At 41.6% G+C, this 18,503-nt stretch overlaps 1 protein-coding gene across 6 annotated transcripts in view; it reads left to right on the top strand.

Annotated features, from left to right (window-relative positions):
- LOC125456875 (limbic system-associated membrane protein-like) overlaps positions 1 to 18,503 on the top strand; it is a 1,200,329-nt gene that overhangs the window by 639,695 nt on the left and 542,131 nt on the right. The window lies entirely within an intron of this gene.

Genomic DNA, 18,503 nt, shown 5'->3' with positions numbered 1-18,503 from the left:
CTGAGCGGAGGTGTTCTGCAAAGCGGTCCCCAAGCCTCCGCTTGGTTTCCCCAATGTAGAGGAGGCCACAAAGGGAACAGCAGATGCAGTATATCACATTAGCAGATGTGCAGGTGAACATCTGCTTGATGTGGAAAGTCTTCCTGGGGCCTGGGATGGGGGTGAGAGGGGAGGTGTAGGGGCAGGTGTGTCACTTTCTGTGGTCCTCACATACCACCCCACCAACCTCCAGATACAACACATCATCCTCCGACACTTCCAAGAGCGCGGATGGAGCCAGTAATTGTGAGTACAGGTGGGGAGTTAAGGAGGGGATAGGTCAGTCCAGGGAGGATGGACAGGTCAAGGGGGTGGGATGAGGATAGTAGGTAAGAGATGGGGTGGGGATAGGTGGGAGGAAGAACAGATTAGGGAGGCAGGGACAAGCTGGGCTGGTTTTGGGATGTGATAGAGGGAGGGGAGATTTTGAAGTTTATGAATTCCACATTGATACTATTGGGCTGCAGCGTTCCCAAGCAGAATATGAGTTGAAGTTCCTGCAACCTTCGGGTGGCATCATTGTGGCACTGCAGGAGGCCCAGGATGGACATGTCGTCTGAGGAATGGGAGGGGGAGTTGAAATGGTTTGCAGTTGGGAGATGGAGTTGTTTAGTGCGACCCGAGTGTCGGTGTTCTGCAAAACGGTCCTCAAGCCTCTGCTTGATTTTCTCCAATGTAGAGGAGGCCACAAAGGGAACAGCAGATGCAGTATATCACATTAGCAGATGTGCAGGTGAACATCTGCTTGATGTGGAAAGTCTTCCTGGGGCCTGGGATGGGGGTGAGAGGGGAGGTGTAGGGGCAGGTGTGTCACTTTCTGTGGTTGCAGGGAAAAGTCTCGGGTGTGGTGGGGCTGGAGGGGAGTGTGGAGTGGATAAGGGCATCCCAGAGAGAGTGGTCCTTCCAGAAAGCAGATAAGGGTGGGGAGAGGAAAGTGTCTTTGGTGGTGAGGATCGGATTACAAATTTTGGAGGTGCCGGAGGATGATGCGTTGGATCCGGAGGTTGGTGTGGTGGTGCATGAGGGCGAGGGGGATTCTTGTTTGTTTGTTAATGCGGTGAGGGGTTGTGAGGGATGGGTTGAGGGAAATACGGGGGACATGGTCGAGGGCGTTGTCCACCACTGTGGAGGGGAAGTTACAGTCCTTGAAAATTGAGGAGATCTGAGAAGTTCAGGTGTGGAATGCCTCATCCTGGGAGCAGCTGTGGTGGAGCTGAAGGAATTGAGAATAGGGGATGGCATGTTTGCAGGAAGGTGGGTGGGAGGATGTATATTCCAGGTAGCTGTGGGAGTCGGTGGGCTTGAAATGGATATCGGTCTCCAATATCATAAAGTCAGATAAGCAATCCAAACTAGAGTAAGTGTAACATATAGTATTGAAGCAGAAAGGGAACGGATGCCCATTAGGCAATCCAAGATGCAAGTAGCTGGTGCAGGACACCAAGCAATGCCAGTTTTCTCTTTTGGAACCTGGTGACAGCACTGATCCCTCAACGGAGTGCCAACAGATCCAGATTTGTGGTAGCATGAATTACGTGGCAGTACAGTTCCTTTTGAACAAAGGAAAATCAATAGTTATCCAGGATTCATTCATTAGGGAATGGTTAGGTGGTTCTGTGTTTGTATGCATGACTCCAGGATGATGTGTTGCCTTCCAGATTCCAGGGCCAAAGATTAGATTAGATTACATTAGATTAGAAAACCTACAGTGTGGAAACAGGCCCTTCGGCCCAACAAGTCCACACTGCCCCTTGAAGCATCCCACCCAGACCCATGCCCCTATAATCCACACACCCCTGAACGCTATGGGCAGTTTAGCATGGACAATTTACCTAACCTGCACATCTTTGGACTGTGGGAGGAAACCCGAGCACCCGGAGGAAATCCGCGCAGACACGGGGAGAATGTGCAAACTCCACACAGACAGTTGCCCGAGGCTGGAATTGAACACGGGTCCCTGGCGCTGTGAGGCAGCAGTGCTAACCACTGAGCCACCGTGCCGCCCCCAATGGATCTTTTTCAGGTTAGCAAGGATTAATGAGTGGTGTGCCACAGGGATTTGTTCTGGAACTCAGACTGTTTATTACAACTTACATTATGACTTCCATGGAGGAACAGAAAATGTGCGTCAAATTTATTGATGATACTTTCCTGCCAAGAGGGGCTCAAAAAAAGCGGCTATATAAATGGTAGGAGATTGCAGAGCCACGAGATGCTGAGGGATCTGGGTGTCTTAGTGCATAGTCCTAATGAATCACAGGCATAACAACCAGTTAGGAAAACTGATAGAATGTTAATATTTATCACAAGGGCTACTGAGTACAAAAATAAATGGTTATGATTCAGTTATACATAGCTTTGGTGACATCACATCGACATTACTGTGAACAGAATTGTTCCCTAAGCTAAGGAAGAGCTTAAATACATTGGAGCCAGTTCAGCGAAGGTATATTAGATTAATTTTTTGGAGTGAGTCTGGCTTACATGGAAAGGTTGTTTGGGTTAGGCTTGTATCTGCTGATGTTCGGAAGCGTAAAACAGGTGACTTGATTGAAGGAAAAAAACATCCTGAGAGGTTTTGAAAGGATAGGTCTGGAAAGGTTATGGGAGTTCCTGGATTTTGACCCAACAACAGTAAAGGAATTATGATGTATTCCCAGTTCAAGATGATAGGTCGTTGCTGGGGAAGAACTTGCTGGTAGAGGCGTTCCCATCCAACTGCTGCCCTCGTCCTTTCAAATGCTATTGAGCACGGCTGTAAGACATTCTTTTGGGGAAGAGTGAACAGCTGGAAAGCTGTAATCAACACTGGGAGTAATGACTTGGGTAGGATAGGTCATGTGGTACTGCACTTAGAACTTTGGGAGCTAAATTGAAATTAGCCAGCTTGCCATCAAAGTTGTAATCTTCAGAATGCTCTCAGTGGTACGTACAAATGAGTACAAAAATTGAAGCATAAGGCAGATGTATGTATAGCTGGAAAAATGGTGCATGAGGCAAGATGTCAGGTTCCTGGGAGACTTGACCTGGCTCTGGGGAAGATAAAAGCTGTACAGCTGGAGGGGATGCACCTGGACAAAGCTGACACTGAGTTCCTTGTGGATATTTTGTTTGTGCTGTTGGGAGGAGTTTAAAACTAACTTTGTACAGGTGTGTCAACCAACAGGGAATATTAGAGAAGAATAGCAGCATACACAAAAGATTTAAAGAGATGAATTGCACTATATAGAGAATAGAAATTCAATCGGTAAAGTCAGAATCAGAAAGAAAGTAGTGAAAGCTAAGTCAGGATTGGGAAAGAATTACATGTCAACACAGAGTACAGCACATAGGGAGTTACATGCACAGAATGCCGTGTGGAGTTATGATGTTGTGACAATAACTGAGACCTGGCTGAAAGAGAGATAGTACTAGATATTAAATATTCCTACATAGAAGATATTCAGAAAAAAATAGGAAAGGAGAAGTTATAATAATTTGGGGTTTTACTCAAATGTAGGCTTAGATAATGGTAGCATAATTGGACACACGCTTTTAGTGTCCCAGAATATGAGTTGCTGTTCCTGCAACCTTCGGGTGGCATCATTATGGCACTACAGGAGGCCCAGGATGGACATGTCATCAAAGGAATGGGAGGGGGAGTTGAAATGGTTCGCGACTGGGAGGTGCAGTTGTTTATTGCGATCTGAGCGGAGGTGTTCTGCAAAGCGGTCCCCAAGCCTCCGCTTGGTTTCCCCAATGTAGAGGAAGCCACACCGGGTACAGTGGATACACTATACTACATTGGCAGAAGTGCAGGTGAACATCTGCTTGATGTGGAAAGCCTTCTTGGGGCCTGGGATGTGGGTGAAGGAGGAGGTGTGGGGGCAAGTGTAGCACCTCCTGCTGTTGCAGGGGAAGGTGCCGGGTGTGGTGGGGTTGGAGGGGAGCGTGGAGCGGACAAGGGAGTTGCGGAGAGAGTGGTCTCTCCAGAAGGCAGACAAGGGTGGGGATGGAAAAACGTCTTTGGTTGGGGGGTCGGATTGTGGATGGAGGAAGTGTTGGAGGATGATGCGTTATAACCGGAGGTTGGTGAGGTGGTATGTCAGGACTAGGGGGATCCTCTGGGGGCGGTTGTGGCGGGGACGGGGTGTGAGGGATGTGTTGTGGGAAATGTGGAAGACATGGTCAAGGGCATTCTCAACCACTGCGGTGGCGGGGGAGGGGAGTGGTGCGGATGTTGTGGTCCTTGAAGAACGCAGACGTCTGAGATGTATGGGAGTGGAATGCCTCATCTTGGGAGCAGATGCGGCGGAGGCGGAGGAATTGGGAATAGGGGATGGAATTTTTGCAGGGGGGTGGGTGGGAGGAGGTGTATCCTAGATAGCTGTGGGAGTCGGTGGGCTTGAAATAGACATCAGTTTCTAGCTGGTTGCCTGAGATGGAGACAGAGAGGCTCAGGAAGGTGAAGGATGTGTGGGAGATGGCCCAGGTGAACTTGAGTTTGGGGTGGAAGGTGTTGGTGAAATGGATGAACTGTTCGAGCTCCTCTTGGGAGCAAGAGGCGGCGCCGATACATTCATCAATGTAACGAAAGAAGAGGTGGGGTTTGGGGCCAGTGTAGGTGCGGAAGAGGGACTGTTCCACGTAACCTACAAAGAGGCAGGCATAGCTTGGGCCAGTCCGGGTACCCATGGCCACGCACATTGTTTGTAGGAAGTGGGAGGAATCGAAAGAGAGGTTGTTGAGGGTGAGGACGAGTTTGGCTAGGCGGATGATGTATTGTTGGACGTAACTCTTTGAGATGAGGTGGGCCCTGTTGATAAAGTGTCAGTTGGGGTATTTTTGAGGATACAGTTGTGGGGAGGCTTCAAAAAACAATTTTTGAGATAGAATTGTTAGTCACATTGAAAATGGTGTGTTGTTTAACAACCAGCATGGATTTATAAAGACTCAAATTATGTTTGACTAACTTGTTAGAGTTATTTGAAGATCTAACAGCCTGATGATTGTGATACTGTCACTGTCACTGTCACTGTCATGTACATGGACTTTCAAAAGGTAATTGGTGCAATACCAGACACCAGACTTGTGAAAAATAATATTTCTCATGAAGTAAGATGGACAATAGCAACATGAATACAAAATTGACTGAGTTAAAGGGAGCAGTAGTATCAATGGTTAATTTTTGGGCTGGGAGCAAGGTTTATACTTAACTTCTCCAACAGGTCAATGTTAGAACCCGAGATTTTGTTTATGTATGGATAAATTATCTACCTTTTTTTTGTATTTCGGGGACAATTTTAAAGTTTGTCAATGATGCAAAGCTTGAAAGCATAAAATGTGAAGAGGATGATTTGGAACTCTAAAAGGCCACAGAGTTATTGGCAGATAGGAGATGAATGAAATTGAATGTGGAGAGGTATAAAGTAATGTTTTGTGGTCAGAATAACATGGATAGACAATAAAACTCGGGGTTTCTCAATACATAAGGGGTTACAGGAACCGTGCAACCTGAGTGTGTATGTGTATAGTTCACTGAAGGTGGCAGGTCAAGTGGAGAGATCAGTTAATAAAGCATACAGTTTCCTTGTCTTTATTGATAGGGTCAAAGAGTACAAGTGTAAGCAGGTTACGCTAAATGTAAAAGTTGTAATGTTGTGCACTGTTTTGGGTACTATGCTATGGGAAAAATGTGAATGCATTGGAGAAAGTGCACGGGAGATTGACAGAAATGATTCCACCAATTAGAAATATCAATAATGAGGATATATTGGAGAGTTGGGAACAGTTCTCCATGGAGAGACCAAAGCTAAAAGGAGATCTAATGGAAGTTTTCAGAATAATTTTCTGTCTGGATAGAGTAGATAGGGAGAAACTGTTCCTACTTGTAAACATATCGAGAATAAGAGTGCACATATTTCATATGATACATAAAACGTGGTGTTTAAAAAAAAACATTTTTGCACAAGTAGTTTTGATCTGGAATGCATTGCCAGGAATTGTGATGGAGGCATAATCAGTTGAAGCATGTCAGGGCACATTTCAATGATTATTTGAATAGAAACAAGCATAAAGGGAAAAGGTAGGCAAATGGAACTAAATCCCAATGCTCATTGTCGACATAAATGAACAAATAGTCTCCTGTATTGTAACAATTTTCTAAGGCAATGAGTTAGTTGTCGAGGGCATTGGAGAGACCACATTTGGCTACTGTGCATGGTACTAGTCTCCTTATTTAGGGAAGAATGTAAATATGGTGAACGCAGTTCGTAAAAGGTTAAACTGTATAATGCCTGTGAGGGGTGGGGTCCTATGAGGAAAGGTTAGACAGGCTATGCCTCAATTTGCTGGTGTGTAGAAGAATAAGAGTTCAAATACAAGAAGTACAATACCTGAAGAGTCTTGGCAGGCTGTGTATGTAAATATTATTTTCTGTTGTCGGAGAATCTAGAACTGATTGTTTCAAAGTAGTTCAAAGGCAGAAATTAAGAGGTTTTTTTATTGTAGAGCATTGCGAGAGTTTAGAATACTTTTCAAAAGGCAGTGGAAGTAGAGACCCTTTGAATGTTTTTAAAGCAGAAGTAGATAGATGCTTAATGAGCAAAGTCTGAAGTGTTATCAGGTGTAGGCAGAAATGTGGATTAATCAAATCAGCCATAATCATATTGAATAATAGAGCAGGCCTATGAACTGAGCAGTCTCCATCTCCTAATTTATGTGTTGTATCTTGCTATATTTTGTCACCATGATGTTAATACTTCTCTACTCACAGACTTCAGTTTTCAGGTGATCAGAAACACCCTCTCTGCAGTTTTGTTCTTTTATTCAGTTTGCCATTTCCTGCAACATTTGCTACACCTGGCAGAATTCCACTTCTACAATTACACCCATTTCCTTCATGAATACAGAAAAGACTCAGCAATTTGATGCATTTGCTGTCATTTGATTACTTTTTTATCTTGTTAACTTAAGGATCTTGCTCCACTATTCAACTCTTCAATGGTTTCCTGTGAATATTTTTTAACATGGTAAACTCAGTTCAGCAGTAAAAATTTCATCTTCAAGCCAAAACGCTGAGCAGTCAAGGCCTGCTCAGAGTCTCGAGCATAAAATTGAGATTGGCGCATGAATGGCATACTGAGGCAGCACTGCAATGTCGGAGGTATTATCTTTTGAATGAAGTGTTAAGCTACAAAGATGATAAAATAGTATTTTAGAAGAAAGTCTTTCTGCCGAATCCCATCACAAATCAGGCAAGTGTCATTTCTTTTGTGTTTCATGGAGGGTTTCTGTCCATGAGACCTGTCGATGAGAGTTTTCTCACTCTCTCATCCCAAATTTGCCTCATGAACTAGGTACCACTCTCCTCCCCATGTCCGAGCTTACCCAATTCTCCCACTTACCATTGCATAAATGCTCACCATGGCCGGTGCATCCTGGATGTCTTGTGTTGGCGCCATGTCTATATGGCCTTTATGCACCCAGTCCAACACTGGCAGATTATAGCTGCTCAGCGTGGCTTGTGATGTTTGCACCAGGCATAGCTGAAAAGTGGAAATTTGTAAAAACCAAAAGAACTGTGGATGCTGTCAATCAGGAACAAAAACAAAAGCTGCTGGTAAAGCTCAGCAGGCCTGGCATCATCTGTGAAGAGGAAAATTAGAGTTTAAATTTCAGATCCGGTGACCCTTCCTCAGAAATAGAAATTGGCACCTGCTTTGTGGACAATGACCTGCAGGTTCTGGTGAATAGGGTAGTGCAAGTAAGAGCCAACCACTTCCCAAAGGATTGACAAGCCACATCACTGGATCAGAGCAGTCTCAATTGCACATAAGAATGCTTTACATTGTAGTATGAATTCAATGAATTTTAAAAAAAACCAGAAATTGTTGGAGAAGCGCAGCAGGTCTTGCAACATCTGTGGAGATTAAACAAACTTAATGTTTGGCTCATTTGTCCCCTCTTCAGAATTGCTTCAGTAATTCTTTGTCCAGCAATTTGCTTCTTTTTTAGAATTCCCTGCATCCACAGTTTGTTTTGGATTTTAAAAAAGAGCATCAATTACCTTACTACACGGTCAGTGTAAAAGCCACTTTTTCTCTCTGCAAGCACACACTCACTCTGCCCACTTCTATCATGGTCATGCTGTACCATTCTCCCGATGACATTTGCTCTCATTTGCTCCACCCCACCTAATTTCCACCTCCATGGCCTCAGCACCTCCTACTTTCATGTCCTGGGCACCTCACTATTTCTGCCCCATCTACTCCATCACTCAGTCCCTCCTATTGTCTCATTCCGGGAGAAAATGGCCCACAACAAGACAGAAAGGTCTAAGGCGGGTGGTACAGTGGCTGTTTACCCACTGTGAGGAGAACATCTTGACTGACCATGTTAAACCTCCTGGACTGAAAATGGAGACGGCCTTTGACCTTCTGTGCCATGTCCCTCACCCTGAAGAACAACTCAATTGAGGGCTATTTTCCTGAGATTATCTGGCTGAAGCATATGAGCTGTGATTGGCATGTGCTGCAGATGTGAGGTTGATGTAGCACTGTGCTGTACAGCAGCATGTCCAGCCCCTTTACTGCTGACTGCTGATGGCTAATACACAAAGGCTAGCTTCATGTCTGCATTAAAAGGACAGTGCAAGGCAAGGCAAGGCAAGGCAAGGATGCTGAGAATGTTAAATTGGTGCAAAGTGATTGAATTCTAAACAGTGGGCGAGGAGCCCTGAGATACACCCTAATCCAAACCATGAACTGGATGTCTGTCCCTGCAAGTAGGATGTCCTGACAACAACATTACAATAAAAGCTGCACTTCAAACTACAGTACTGAAGTGGAGCAGTGAATTCAAAGTGAGCCAGAGATGTGCCAAGACTGGTTTATATCGATTGCGGTTGTGGAAGGTCTGAAGCTCTGTAGATGTGGGGTCAAGCTATTACTGCACAATGAAGTGTGCTATGAGATACTGGTGGCTAGTGTCCAAGATGTAGGTCCAGAGCAGCAAGTATCAAACTGGAGTCACTTTGTGACCGTATTGACCTCCTTGATGTCTAGTTTCTTTCCAGTCGGTAGGAGAATGTGAGGTAAAATTAGGTCATGATGCAGATGTCAATAAATGATAATCCATGTAATTATTCCTCTTGCTGATTTCATCTATCTGTTTGTTTGAAAAATGGATCATTTTGATTTCAACCTTAGGAAGACTGAACAGGACATCTCATCTGATTTTCTCAAAATTTCCTGCCATAGCCTGTCATTCAAGTGCTACGAAGATTCTGCCCCTACTCTCTTGAGTCATGGCAACAATCATCCCTCAACAAACAAATTAATTGAGCAATAATCTCATTCCTACTTGTTACACAGAATTTGGCTGCTTTTCTGCATTACGACAGTGTCTACACCTTGGAATGATCTTCATGTCCTCTGTAACAGTTGAGTCACCTTGAGGTGAGGAAATGAGCCTTCATGGTTTTGCCTTGTGTTGTATTTCATACTGCATGAGCTCTCCTGTCCAATTCCTTAATCTTGTTTTTGTTTGTTTCGGTCTCCTGTTTTACTAAGAGTTTTATATTCCATAGGGTTAGGATTCTCTTCAATAGTACCCGTGGTTGGTGGGATATACTTTCTTGTTGCCTGATTGCTGTGTTAATGAATTCCATGGTACCATTGTAATTGCATTTGCTATTGGTGTGGTGCAGAAATGGGGCAACATATGCACAGAGAAGCCCACTGCAATAATTGAGGATGGGGAAATTCTGGGTCTACAGAGCATTGGTGTCTAAAATGGTTTATATTGGACATTTTTTTCAGTAGAAAAATGTTTTCGCCCTTGAGTAGATCATGCATAGGTCAGGAAGTAGGAATACATTGTTTTGCAGTTAAATTCATTCCTCTTGTAGTGAGCCTCTGCATTTTGTAAAAAGCTATGGTGGCCGTTGTGAATACATGTTGGAAGTGATGGTAAAGATGACTAATTATATGATTATATCAATCGTTTTTTGCTTATGTATACTGCTTTTGCTACCTTCAAAACAAAGAACTAAAGCAATAATTATTATGAAAAAACTGAAACCAAAATTCCTGGAGAAACTCAACAGGTCTGGCAGTATTTGTTGGGAAAGAAACCAGGGTTAACATTTTGAGTCCGGTGACCCCTCTTTGGAACATATGTAAGATATGAATTGTGAATTAGATGTACTCTGCCTCTGAGTCTGAGGTGAAGAGATGAAGTTTCACTATGGACTTGAAAATGAGAGCTCAGCTGGCACTTTGGTGAAGTTCAAAGCGGGCTTGTAATATTTGTCAAATGAGACATTAAAAAAGCTTCTGTCAGCCTGTGGATATAGAAGTTTCTGTGTCAATGTTACTCCTTTAGTTACACCATCAGTCATAGCAGATTAAGTGATAATTGATTCCTTTACTTTTTGTAAAACACTGCCTTTTGCAAATTGGTTGTTGTACTGCATTTTAATCCCCTGGTTGTAAGGTGCTGTTATGTTTGAAGAGTTCAGGGTTCCTACAGTTGTTTCTGTTGCTGAATTGTAATGCAGTACAACAGCTGGAGCTATTTCTTTACTATATGTAATATCTGTTGGATTTTTATAGGAACACATGACTTTAGACTCTTTGAATATGCTCTGCCATTCAATAAGATAATGGCTGTTCTGGGTTTGGTCTCAACTCCACTTTCCTGTTTGCCTGTCATAACCCTTGGCTCCCTCGCCTGTCACAAATCTACCTAACCAAGCCTTGACTAAACTAAGTGACCCAGCATTCACTAGAGAATAATTCTTGATTGCCTGATGTCCTATGCTGTTTATAATGAGCCAGAAAGGGCTATATAGTGCCACGAGCAAAGCTCAGAATAGATATTTATTACTCTTTGAAGTATTTAATTTCAAGAGTGTTTTACCTTGATGACTGGGCAACAAAAATTTGTTTAAGGCCTTAAGATTTAAAGTACTCCTCAAAAACATAGCAGCAACTCATTTGAATATTTGTCACTGGTGTCCTTTCTCTTAAAGAGAATGAGTTGCTCCATTACTTCTTAAATAGTCCCATGGTAGAGTTAGTAAAAATCATCCTCTCAGCTGATACATTTGACGATCCCAAATATGGGCATACTGGGCTGTGATGCCGTCACCAATCTGGAGCAGTGACATAACATGGATCGTGAATTAAGCAATTAAAAGGTAGTTGTTCGAACATCAATAAAGAAAAGTGTGTGGATGATTCTGCAGCTAGATGTAGTGTCCAATTACTCCTAAATTGATTTGGAGTGATTATGCTAAAGTCACCAATTATTCATTCCAGGTGTAATTGTGCCTTGATGATAAGAAACACGATTTCGGACTTCTGGGAGACTTTAGCGTTGGGTCGACTGCAATGACTCCCTATTTTCTTGTGATAAGATAATCTGTTGAATGAAATGCATTACATTTTAAGAGATGCAGATGAAAACTTCAGACATCATCTGTAGTTCATGACCTCTTGTGTTAGCCTTCAAGTGTGAACTTTTAAATAATATTCTATGGTTAAGTCAATCTTATTTTTTAAGGACTTTTATTTTGACAGTCCTGTCAATTTTAGTTTCACATACTTCAAAAGTAATGACTATGGAGCATGACAAAGCACAAATATATTTATTAGTTCTTTTGTTCTCATTATATTTTGGTTTTCTTCTATGTGGTGATAGAACACTTTGCTTGATATATTAGGATAAACTCCACACTTCATTGCACAAGTATATTTATTCATTCTTTTGTTCTCATTATATTTTGGTTTTATTCAAAGTGCTGATAGAACATATCGCTTGATATACATAGGTTAAACTCCACAATTCATTGCAAATGTTATATGATGTACTTCAGTTCTGTATTCTTTTACAGTGAACTAGTCTTTTAAGAACTAATCAAAAGCAGTTGTTTTTAATTGGGTTCAATCAGCACATGGTCTATACCCATTGTTCACAGAACAGGGTTGGTGTCACAATGAAAATACCTGCCATTTCATGTCGTACAATAATATATTTAAAAAGTGTTGAGAGAATTCAATGCTTCTCATCCCACAAGTGCGGAACAATACTTGTATCTGTCATTTAAAGCAATATTAGGTTTCACCATGTGCTTCCAGAGTGCAATTTTGCCTTGTCTCATGCAACCCTCTGCAAAATTGAGCCTCCAAAACTCTGCTGCCATGCCTGAACTTGCTACAAGCTCAATTCACCATTCATACGTATTCCTGCTAATCTACCTACCTGTGTCCGTGTCAAATAATACTTTAATCTTAAAACATCCAATCTTCTGTCAAATCCCCAAACAGCCTCTCCTCTTTCTAGAGACTGTAGGAGCTGTAGATGCTGGACAATCTGAGATAGCAAGGTTTAGAGCTGAATGAACACAGCAGGCCAAGCAGCATCGGAGGAGCAGGAAAGCTGACGTTTTGGAAATGAAACACCAGCTTTCCTGCTCCTCTGATGCTGCTTGGTCTGCTGTGTTCATCCACCTTTACACCGTGTTATCTCACCTCTCTCTACCTCTGTTGTCTAGGGCTGGAACCTCCAAAACAACTGAGCTCTCCCTATTTTAACCTGTTGAACTTCTCTGACTTTCCCAACTCTATGGTCCCGGGCTATGCATTTAGCTAAGCTCTGGAATTTGTTCCATACACCTCTGCTTCCCTTTCAGCCCTTTCACATTTGAGATTATTTTTAAACCTACCACTTGGTTATATTTTTGATGGTTGGTGCTGTAACTTGATAACATGACACAGCATCAGTTGTTGGTTGATAGCAGTCTTGTGAAAGAACTGAAAACATTTACAAGAATGGAATCTTGTAGGGGTGATATTGACCTGGGCTACAATGAAATCTGTGGCAGGATCAGTTGAGAGGTCTGTCAAGGTCAATTGAAATTCACAAGCAACTCCATTTTTTGAATAATTTTCACAAGTGTCGTGGCAAGATTCTAGCTGGGTAGTGGTGAGTTGCCAACTAAGATGTATCTTTTCACTAATAAAAAACACTAATTGATAGACACTAAAAATATCAAACCAAAGGAAAGGGTTCTTTTTTCCCTTTACACATGCTGTCAGACCTTCTGAGTTTCGCCACAGTTCTTGTTTGAGATAATTTGGCTACCTGGTCAAGTGCTGTTCAATCAGTATTACTCCCTTGCACTTTCATCAAAGTAATCCAAGTATTTCCCCTTCCTGTAAACTGAATGTAAGCCATAGAGTAGTACATTTGGCTTGCCATTGTCAATGATAGCTCTCTCCCAGAGCAATTTAAGTTGTACCACATCCCTGTCTTTTCCTGTTACTCTCAAAATTTTTCCCTTTCAGGTAATAATTTGCTTCTCTTTTGAAAGTTGAATCTGCTTCATCCAAGACCTTCATAACGTGTCTTCCAGATCATAATCAAATAAAAAATATTTTCCTAATGTCACCATGACTTTGTTTACCAATCGAGTTAAATCAAGATGCTCTGGTTTTCAATCCTCCACCAATGGGAACTTTTCTCATTACCTTCTCTGTCTAGAGACCTGATTATTTTAATAGTTCTATCAAATCTCCTCTCAACTTTTTTTCTCCAAGGAGAATAACCCTAAATTCTGCTATCTATCTATGTAACTGGTTGTCACGACTGAAAAACTTAATTCTTGCGGTACAGGGTTAGCATGACTTTCTTGCTTTTGTACTCTATTCTCCTATTTATAAGCAAGGATCCTATATGCTTTTTATCTCCTCTCTCAAGCTGCTCTGCCACCATCAGTGCTTTCCGCACATATATCCAGAGATTCACCTGCTCATGCATCTTCTTTAACATTGAGATAACAAGGTGTAGAATTGGATGAACACAGTGGACCAGGCAGCATCAGAGGAGCAGGAAAGCTGACGTTTTGGGCCTGGACCCTTCTTCAGAAAAAAACATTGAATCTTTTTTACATTCCCTCTGCCTGTTCTTCCAACCAAAATAAATGACTTCACAGTTCCTGAAATTAAATCTTATCTACCATTTATCCTCCGATTCCATCAATCTGTCTACGTCCTTTTGAGGTTTCACTCTATTTTCCTCATGGTTTAATAAGCTGTATTAAACGTTAATGTCAATACTTCTAGGCTTGTGTAAAGTTTGAGCACAGGTTGTCAGCATAACTAAGCCAAGAAGTTATTGGGCCATGGTGTGTATGTGTGTAGTATGAGTAGTATACATACTGTATGTTGTGGAATAGTGTGTTATTTTATCACTTTTTATGCCTGTGTACATCACTGATTACCAGTTTATTTTTAAAAAAAGTGAATAACAGAATCCTAAAAGTTGTTTTTTTTTGACAAACTGCCCATAATCATAAGATAGTATACAGTCTCAAGCACTGCTAACTGCATATATTCATCAATAAGTTTTGAAAATAAACTTCAATGACAGTTGTTTCATTCTTAAAAATTATTCCTTCTCTACAAGACTGAAGTGCTGGTCCAGAAACTCTTTTTTTTGATGTGTTGCTGGCCTGTTGAAAACATGTGCACAATGAACAGTTGTAGATAAGATTATGTCACAATTTAAAATCAGAAAAACAACTGTTAACTGGAGTAAGATTGTCAACATTCATTTTCTTTGTTAAATGTACAGTGTTCTCCACAAAATCTTCTTTTGTTATTGCTGTGCTTAGATTGGCTTTAACTTTCTTGTCATACCGAGTTTGCTGCTCTTGCCCTGGATTTTTTTTGTGAGTGTATCTTTTTAGTGCCAGTATTTCATTCTTCACTATCATTGTAGTCTTGAACATTTGCAGCTTTCTTCATCCAACACATCTCCCCATGTTTGACATTGAATTCAGCTTGAATGTCTTTCTGTGTTGTTCCTGCACTGGGTTCCTTCAATGCCTTGTACTTGATTTCTAGTTCTTCAAAGTGCAGTTATATTTTGCAACGGTTAGCCATAACATTCAACAATAACCAAAGCATGTGCTTCCTAAAAGTGTAGCTAATGCATTGATCTTAAAAAGGGTTAGTTCTTTGTTTATTATCTTTATTTGAAATACTCAGTTATGAGGCTGTTAAAATGTGTGGGTTATTTCTAATAGAAGACATCATGGTACAACTTGTTCTACTCATCAGTTAATCGTCAATTTCAATGTCAAGATAGCAAGGTACAAATCACAAAGATAAAGGTGAAAATGAATTGAGACATTATTGTTTGGTCAACAAAGGTGGTTTGTCAACTGCTATGAGGTTGAAGTAAGTGACCCTATACATACAGGTTTTGCAACATCCATAAATTTGAAAATGTAACTTGTACACCAAAGATCTCGAATAAATAAAATAAAGAGCAGACATTCTAACATCAGCATAACACAAAAGCAGTACTGCAGTGGAAATCTGAAACAATGACATGATGCAAGAAATACTTTGGAAGCAAAACAGTGAAAGAGAACAGAGTTAACCATTTTAGTTGATGATCCTTCATCAGAAATCTATCCTAACACCAGGCACTGGAGGACTGCAGTACAAGCCTTCCTCCCCTCTGAAAACTAACAATTCTCTACTACTTTTTGTCCTGGATCAGACCATCAGAGGGGGTAGAAACATATGGATATTTGGAAGAGTAGTTGTGATGCTGAGGAGGTGGCCTCTGACAACCACTTGCCTGCCTTTGTCTCCAGCCCCCTGAAACCACTCTCTCAGCTGCTCCCCATCACGAGAGGAAGGAAAATGTATTTGCTTTTTGCCGCTGGATCCTCTAACCAAGAAGCAGGCCTTGACAGGTGGACTTCAGATTGCAGAAACTGCTGGCTTTGTATTAGCCAGCAGCATTTGGTAAGTCAGGCTGCTGGTACCGAGGCTTATGATAGGGTGAGATACTCGGTCATTCATCCATCAGCTCTAACTGAGCTGACTGATGGGTGATGTGGTGAGCTAATTCATCAGTGGGGGCAGCATGTCAGTAGCCAATAAAAACACTTTAAAACAATATCGGAAAGTAATGGCCCATAGTCTCTTTAATTTCTTTATGATTTTTCTCCTTTGCTGATTGGAACAGGACCCACAAAATTAATTTCCGATTTTTGGACTCTCCAGAACAGTTCTGGAGAGATGGCAATCTAAAGACAGAGCTTGAATCGAGTCATGTTTATTTGCTTGCTTTAAAAGACTGTATACTTGAATTCTCTTCAGTTTTAAAGTTCAGTATTCTGATGCTAGTCGCGCTATGTTGATTAACTTTTTGAAAGGAACTTGGTTCATAGCAGTTAGGAATGGGATTGAATATTACAGGAAGACATTTCACAACAGTGATAAGACTTTTTGTAGAGTGCAATTAACTTGAATTTTTTTCATGAGTTAGAATCCCATTTCTGACCCATATCAGAAAGCGGAATTGCCTGCCTACCTTCCCAGGATTTTTCAGGGCTGACTTTGCCATTCAGGATCTGTCCCAAAAGATGCAGCAAACCATCCATGCAGGAACTGACTGAATCTTTGCAAGGACTAGTAATTGCCAGAAGCACACTTAAAGTCTTCAAAACCTCTTTGATGGCTATAGAGGAAATCTAAGTGTGTGAAGTAAGGGAATGAAGTGGGTTGTTTGGCAAATTTGTAGGTTGTATGACAGATGGTTGAGGGGGTGGTATTGCAGATGGTCCGATGAGATGGTATAGTTGTACTTAAGTGGTTGAGAGGGTAAGGTGAGTTAGATGTCAGCAGTGGGGTCAAGTTGAGTATAGCAATTAGGGGAATAAGTTGGGAGGGAGCAGATCAGCCTAAGAAACAAGAGTTTGACGTCCGGTCCACTGAACCTGCTGTGTCGTTTAACTAGATCATGACTGATAAATTCCTCAGTGAAAATCTTCACACACCTTAATTTGATTTGATTTATTACTGTCACTCGTACCTAAGTAAAGTGAAGTTTTGTTTTACATACAGTAGACAGATCATAACATACTAAGACCAGAGGGTGATTGAGCAGAGTGAGGATTACAAATTTATGGTTGCAAAAAAGAAATACACACAGAGTATGATCAACATTAGATTCGAAATTTGAGAGGTCCATTCAAACATCAAATAACAGGGAAGAAACCGCACTTGAACATGTTGGTACTTGTGCATAAATTTTCGCATCTTTTGCCTGACAGAAGAGGTTGGAAGAGATTATAAACAAGGCAGGAGGGGTCTTGGATATTCGTTGCCGTACTGTGGAAACGAGAAGTGGAGGTAGAGTTGATGGATGGAAGGTTGGCTTGTGTGATGGACTGGAGGGTGACCACAACTTTCAGTGTTACTTACAGTCCTGGACAGAGCAGTTGCCCTACCAAACTGTGTTGCATCCAGACAGAATGCTTGTGTCGTTAATCTCTGGAAACCTAGCAATCTCTGTTCATTTCTGAAGAAGGATCCCGACCTGAAACGTCAACTTTCCTGCTCCTCTGATGCTGCCTGGCCTGCTGTGTTCCTCCAGCTCCAGCTGTGTTATCCCAGCCTTGAATCTGCTCAATGTTTGAGCTTCGTAGACTTATGAGGGATGGCATTTCAAAGATTTATCTCACTCTAAGTGAAAAAAAAAACTTCTAATCTCAGTCTTAAATGGCCCATTTCTTATACTGAGATTATGGCTCTTGGTTCTTGGGTTACTAGCCAGAGTAAACATTCTCTCTATATCCATTCTGAAATTCCCTGTAAAATTCTGTGAGTAAATTTCAATGAGATCACCTCTAGATTGTGCAGTGAAGCTCCTCTTGTCTAGTGGATTAACAACCTTCAATCCACCTAATTTTTCAATTAAACATCTTTTTAGAAACACTGTTTCTTTTAGCTCCTCAGTTACACAGGACCCTTAGATGCCTATAATTCATGGGAGATTTTCTGTATGATATGTGGTGAAGATAAAGACAAATTAACTAATTAGTTTCTCTGTCCTTTCCTTGTTTCCTGATATAACGTCTCCTGTCGCCATCAGTCATGGGCTGGCATTTGTCTTTGCTAATTATTTTCGTTTTTCATATTAATAGAAGTTTGTATTGTCTGCCTTGAAACTCCTTGATAGCTGGTATTCACAATCTCACTTTCCTTTCCTGATTAGTTTTTGATCTTTCTGTGCTGGATCCTAAATTGATCTCAATCCTCAGGTTCACCCCTATTTCTGGCAGTCTTATAAACCAGTTGCTTTGATCCAGTGGGTCAAGCAGCACCTTAGGAGCACAAAAGCTGATGTTTTGGACCTAGACCCTATGCTGCTTGGCCTGCTGTGTTCATCCAGCTCCACACCTTGTTATCTCGGATTCTCCAGTATCTGCAGTTCCCATTATCTCTGCTTTGATCCAGTGCTCTCTTTTTAACTTCTTTCATTAACCATGGTTGATTTACCTTTCACTTTTTATATTATTGCTTTCAAAGAATGTGTGTGTTGTTGACCATGCAGTATTTCTTCAAATACTAAACATTACCTGTCGGCCATCACGTCATTCGGTGTATTTTCTCAAT

Source organism: Stegostoma tigrinum, chromosome 12, assembly GCF_030684315.1.
Source record: "Stegostoma tigrinum isolate sSteTig4 chromosome 12, sSteTig4.hap1, whole genome shotgun sequence".
Classification (NCBI taxonomy): Eukaryota; Metazoa; Chordata; class Chondrichthyes; order Orectolobiformes; family Stegostomatidae; genus Stegostoma; species Stegostoma tigrinum.
This window is presented reverse-complemented; position numbering and strand designations above follow the sequence as displayed.